Raw genomic sequence first — 6,199 nt, 5'->3', positions numbered from 1 at the left:
GAAAATAGCAGATCTACAAGCACACAACGCCTCGCACCGCGAGGCGTTGTGTGCTTGTAGATCAGCTATTTTCACTTGTTTGAATCATTTTGAAAATGATAAATACAAAACGAACGCTATTGGACATACGAGGTTTCCACCCAACAACAACGATATAAAGACCAGGAAACGAGGGAAGAGAGAGAGATAGAGAGACAGGGAGAAAGAAGAACAGCATTCTGTCGAGTGTCGACCCTCTATAATGATCCTTGCACAGTTTTAAATGTCATTCACACACTCGCACACGCACACGCACACGCACACACACACACACACACACACACACACACACACACACACACACACACACACACAGTTTCTCTGCATGTGTTCCCAAGTGCCTACATGTACAGTACCTCCCAGCCTCCCACATCCATCCATCCATCCATCCATCCTTCCAGCCAACCAGTCATGCCACAGGGAGTCTGTTCTATAAGGCTCTCCTCATCTCCCCTAATCTCAGCGTGGCAGAAAGGGTTGAACTGGCTGCAGTTCAGACACACAGACCACCACCTCGCTTGCCCAGAACATCTCTGCTCATACAGTACACAGTACAGTAGCTATGTGACCAAAGCCTCTGCCAAAACATGCGCTTTAACTAGCCAAACAACCTGCAATTCTTCTCTGTGTGCATGTATTCTGTACACGAGGGCAATCTGGACTGCAGACACCACTGCAGATGTGCTAGTAGTGATATTGCATTAGCATACTCTACCATACAGATGGGTTTAACTAACTTTGTGTATTGTTAAAATAAGGTCCAGATTGCAGCTTTACATATTTGTGAATACAGCATTTTGTAAAAAGGTGGTGTGGTATTAAAAGGGTTGAAATAAACACAGCAGGCCAGCTGCAGGGATACTCACTGTTCCAGATATTAAGTGGAGTTGTACCCTCTCCCATCCATCAGACAAGAAATGAAGTGCAATTGATCCCAGGGGTAGATAGTTTGAAAGAAAAAGAGAATACATCTTGCCCCGTCATGCAATTGACTGGGGGGACTATTGCCGTGGCCCTGGAATGAGGAAAACCCTCTTGATATCCCGGCTGGGCTGCGTTTAATCACTGTCACCCAACGCATCCACTGTACATCTCTGCTCAGGATAGTTGGGAACACTTCCCCCAGGGACTGTGGCCATCCCTCATGGAATCCTGCTGGAGACAGTGCACACAGTGGGAATGAACTCCGCTTATGGATTTTCCCTCCAAATAAAGCAGCTCATTCCCTCTAAATGGCCGTGACCCCAATGCAATTAACCCCGCGATTTGTCACTTTCAAGGGCATCCACTGGGAGGGGGGTTGGGAAATTGGCCAACTTGTCATCATCCTTCAATCCGTGATCGGTAATGTGAGGCAAGAGAGATGATAGGTGAGCCTTACCATGGCCGATGAATGATTCCCGTCTCCTGTCCCCTTTAATTCTTTCCTTCCCTCTTCTCTTACTCTCATAGATTTCTCCCTTCCTTTTGCTAAGATCGGCCAGTACATCATTTGTAAGTGTCAGTCATTGCCTTGATGTAATTGAAGCTGTGATGGCCACAGTTAGTGTCGTTACTTAAGAATCACTGTGTGCCAGGCCTCACTGGACTTTTAATCACAGAGGAACAATAACGAGTGTGGATGGAGAGCGACCCCCCCCCCCCCCCCCAACAGCATTGATTTCCTATGGAGGCACAGTGCCAGGCACATAGGGTAGATCAGGTGTTAATGAACATCAATGTTCATCTAATGAAGGAATAGAAAATTGAGGGGTGAAAAAAAGGCAACAAGCATGCAGGAAAAAATCAGGCCGAAAGAGACCGTTTTCGGCTGGACTGTAACAGAGACACCAGCCCTACAAACGTGACTTGACTGACTGACTGACTGACTGACTGACTGACTAGTGAGTGATGAAGTTACATCATTCCACTACAAGCTTGTATCAGCTGTTATATGTTTGGGTGGGACTCCTGGGCCACAACGTTGCCTGTGATTGGGCTACTACTGTATGCCGGTATTCAGATGATTGACAAGCCAGTGGGCCAATCGTGTGATCTCCCGACACTTTAATAATTTTCAACTTTCTGTCTGTCACTCGAGGCCGAGGCTGTCGCTCGGTCTGTTGCTCGAAGCCGAGGCTGTCGCTCGGCTGCCCGAGTACCCAGGAAGAGCTAACCTTCTAGCTTTTTATATCTATGGGATTGGCCCTTTCCACTTAGTGGCCGCCCAGCCCAAAAATTACGTTAACTATCCTAAAACGGGGGCAAAATATACTGTATATATTTTTTGGGGGCCCAATGGCCCACTATGGTCGGCCCACTGGTTTGCCTGATGTCCGGTCCACCCCTGTCCCAAAACAATTGTCCCTCCAGGCCACGGACAGGATGTAGTCTATCCTAACGATAAGCGACCGTTGGTTGCTTATCTCCACAAATATCACAACCTCCACCTCTCACGTCATACGGGCAGCCATAGTTACACCTGGAATGTTGAATCTCCATATATGGAGATAACCTACGCATCACACAAAGTCTGACCTCACCAGCCCATACTTGGGCATGGACGACTTATATCTCCATATACGGAGATGGCCATATATGGAGATACGATGACATCACAGAGTCCACAGCTGATGATGTGGCGTGATGTCATACAATACACAAACAAGCCCTATATAAAGGGGCAATTCTCACCAGGGAAGAGAGCATTCCTCGACTCAGCTTATCATCACATCCAACCATCTAAAGATACTCAGCTATGAAATAATTGATTTTTTTTTTTTTCATAACACATCATCGAGTGATATTTCATGCGTATTTTTAACGCACCTTTAGGCTAGTATATGATTATGAGCTTACAGTATCAAATCCTGCTTATGGCCTTCCCTTGACTGAGTAGGCCCACTAAATAGATCCTTCTGAGACCAAAAACAGCAAGTGTCAGTGCCATCCCCTCCTTGACACTGCGATTATCTGGGCGACAGGCCTGTCGCCTCTACACATGCCAGGTCAATGCTGACTGTCTGCCCCTTGCTCTGGCACCATGGTTAATTCTCCTCCGTTTTACACCATTGATCTCCTGCCTTGCAGCCCTCACACCCAGGTCTTTGTGGAGCTGTTAAGCTGCTCCGCTACTGAACTTTCTGCCCCCTCGTTGTGTGCACGCACCGCATCGATCCTGGGCTCTACCTGAGGAGCAGACTATATAGGGAAAAAACAAAACAAAATGGAGAATAAAGTTGAGGTGCTGAGTAGTGGTGAGTTCTCAGAAATAACTGCCTCGAGCCCTTGAACAAAACAAGGAATGAAAACGTACATATTAGATCAATAAAGGTGATTCGTGTGTGCTTGTGGGAGTCAGTGTATGCGAGGAAAGTGATCCTGTAATCATATAATATTAAAGCTAATAACACGGACTGTGTATGGCCTGAAGAGCTGATGCTGCTGCAATAATAAACATGCCCCATTGCAAATATACTCACATACTGTAAACATACAAACACACTTGTCCAGCATTAGTGCACACATCATATTTTCATAACGAAGTCTTGTGGGCTTAAGGTGGATAATTGGTTTTGCGGTACTTTGCAGGCATTAGTGACACATTATACATACTGTACAGTAGGTGTCCAGGCATTTTGCTTAGATTGTTGCAGAATGCAGGATCTGCTAATGGCACATTTTAGACATAGCAGGCCTATATACTGTATATATTTTTTGTATTGTCTTGCTTAAATGTCTTTAATCATCACTAGAAGACAGGCTTATTCAGCTTATTCATGGATGACGATGATCAATAAATACAAATAAATAGAACTACATTTTAGCATGCATGCACTGGGGAAGATAGCTCAACACATTTCATATAATATTACATTAAAACATGCTGTGCTTGTGTCCTCCATTCTACTGTTTACAGTCTACTGTAAAGCAACAGCTCCCAGCTGCAAACTTTGAATTAATGAACAGCAACTATGGCCGCTGACTTGGCAGACCGCAGCGTGGACTCAAAGTCCTTCATTCTTCACAGACACTTGTACCTCACAGCTCTGTCCCTCCCTCCACATTTTCCCCACCACTCATGCACCCATTTTTAACAGCTAGCGGAAACTGTTTGTGGGGAAATTGTGAGATAGACTCAGCTAAAAAGCTATCTAAAGGAGTAGGTAATTCTATCTGTCCGACCCCCACCAACTCCTGGCCCCACCTCCGTCTAAAGTACATGCCAGCATTATCCTTAGCCAAACCATCCGTGGTGTATAACTTAAGCCTCCGCATGTTTCAGAGATAAGGACCACTAAAAATACCTGTCATTTGTGGGAGAGATAGCGCAGGCATTAGGAGTAGGCCTATCTACAGCGACCAGTCTGGGAAAACGCCAGCCATTTTAATTCCAACTGAAGAGGGAAAAATCCGACACACTGGAGATAGAATTTTAAACAGAAAACCATTTGGGAATCATATTATCATATCGTTGTTGTCGGGTGGAAACCTTGTATGTGCAAATTAACCATTCATTTTGTGTTTATCATTTTAAAAATGATTTAAGCTAGTGAAAATAGCTGATCTACAATGTGAGGTGTTGTGTGCTTGTAGATTTGCTATTTTGTTTGATGAAGCAGGACTTTACTTTACTAAAAAACATACAATTTTGAAACTTGGAGATACCCGATGTCTCTGGTTCACATTGACACATTTCCTGGGGCAATCTGCCCAGATCATGCATGTCATGCATGTCTTCTCTTCTTTTTTAGTTTTTTACTCTCAAAAAAGCATCTGCAATGTAGTGCATTTGAAACTACATTGCAGTGCACATCATGGGGTGATGCCTCCTGCCTACTGCTTGCCTCCTGTGAATTGTTTTATTTTACATTTTGTTTATTTTATTTTTATTTTGTTGCTGAGTGAGGTCATCAGACAAAGTGACATGAGTGAGATGAAAAAACCTGAGTGAAATGTGCCAATGTCAACCAGAGACATCGGTACATACAGTGACGATATACTGTAATGGAGCTGTGTGGAAAGCAACCTTTTTCTTGCAATGCAAGAACAGTGTAATCACATAATATAACTGCACAGGACCAAGTGTGGAGAAGAGGAGTCACAGGTGCAGCACGCAGCTTTTGTGGCTGGTGAGACGAAGAAGAACTCCAGGCAGGAACAACCTCACAGTACTGGAGATCACTACGCACCTGTGTCACCTCAAGACCTCAGAAGGGACCCAACAATACCTCCCCAGAGGAGCCTCTTGTTGGTTAAAAGAAAAAGAAAAAATAGAGCAGTTTAGCCTTTGCCATGCAGGAGGAGGAGATGAGCAGTGACTTGGCCACCACTGTCGACTCTGCCATCGGAGTGTGTATAGCGGTTCAGAGTCTAAACACCTGATGACGATGGTTACCGCCTGCAAGACAACTCTTCCTGGCCAAGGCTACATTCACTTTATAATCAAGCACACATGACTGAATCAGTTAAGGACAATACCACGGATGGGTATGCCATTATACAATAAGCACATGCAGCTCCAGGGAGATGTTGACGTTACATACCAAGAAATGTGAAATAGACACCGATTTCACTGGCAACAGGATTTTATGATATGTTGATACGTTTCTTGCAGGAAACTGTTGGAGGAAATAGGAGTTTAGCTTGATTTTGACAAAGGAACAGTAGGCTTAGCTTTCTCCATCATTAAAACCGCATAACAAACACTGACCAAACCTAGCCTGGGATCGCTTCCAATTTCGGGCTTTTGATCCGGTCGGGAGCGGATGACGTCCCACGTCATTTTGTATTCAAAACGGACTACAATTTGGCCGGAACTACCGACCGGAATCAGTTTTAACCTGGTTTTGCGCATGCGCTCACTGGGATAAAACTGATTCCGGTCGGTAGTTCCGGCCAAAGTGTAGTCCGTTTTGAATACAAAATGACGTAAGATATCATCCGGTCTAGACCGGATCAGACGACCTGTTTAGTAAACGAATACCAGGCTTTCTCTCAGGAAAGCCTGGTGAGGCGAGGTTAGACCAAACCTAACAAAACAGTATCTACTAGTTACCAAGATGATGACATCTTTAAGATAATAACCATCTAAGTCTACCCTCTGTCATCCAAAGAATCTGCAATATTACTGTAGATGGTATCTAGTGTAAATCTATGTACTGTAGCTTACCAATAACTA

General features: G+C 44.5%; 1 protein-coding gene across 1 annotated transcript in view; it reads right to left on the bottom strand.

Annotated features, from left to right (window-relative positions):
- Window positions 1-1,095: 1,095 nt before the first annotated feature.
- The window catches only part of csmd2 (CUB and Sushi multiple domains 2), a gene marked incomplete at its 5' end in the record, with an annotated part of 568,918 nt that continues 563,814 nt past the window's right edge, over window positions 1,096-6,199 (bottom strand). The window contains one exon of the mRNA XM_080735514.1: window positions 1,096-1,191. The remainder of the gene's footprint in view (window positions 1,192-6,199) is intronic.

This window comes from Nannobrachium achirus, assembly GCF_963921795.1.
Source record: "Nannobrachium achirus genome assembly, chromosome: 10".
In the NCBI taxonomy this organism is placed as follows: Eukaryota; Metazoa; Chordata; class Actinopteri; order Myctophiformes; family Myctophidae; genus Nannobrachium; species Nannobrachium achirus.
The sequence above is the reverse complement of the archived record's forward strand: the minus strand, read 5'-3'. Positions and strand labels throughout refer to the sequence as shown.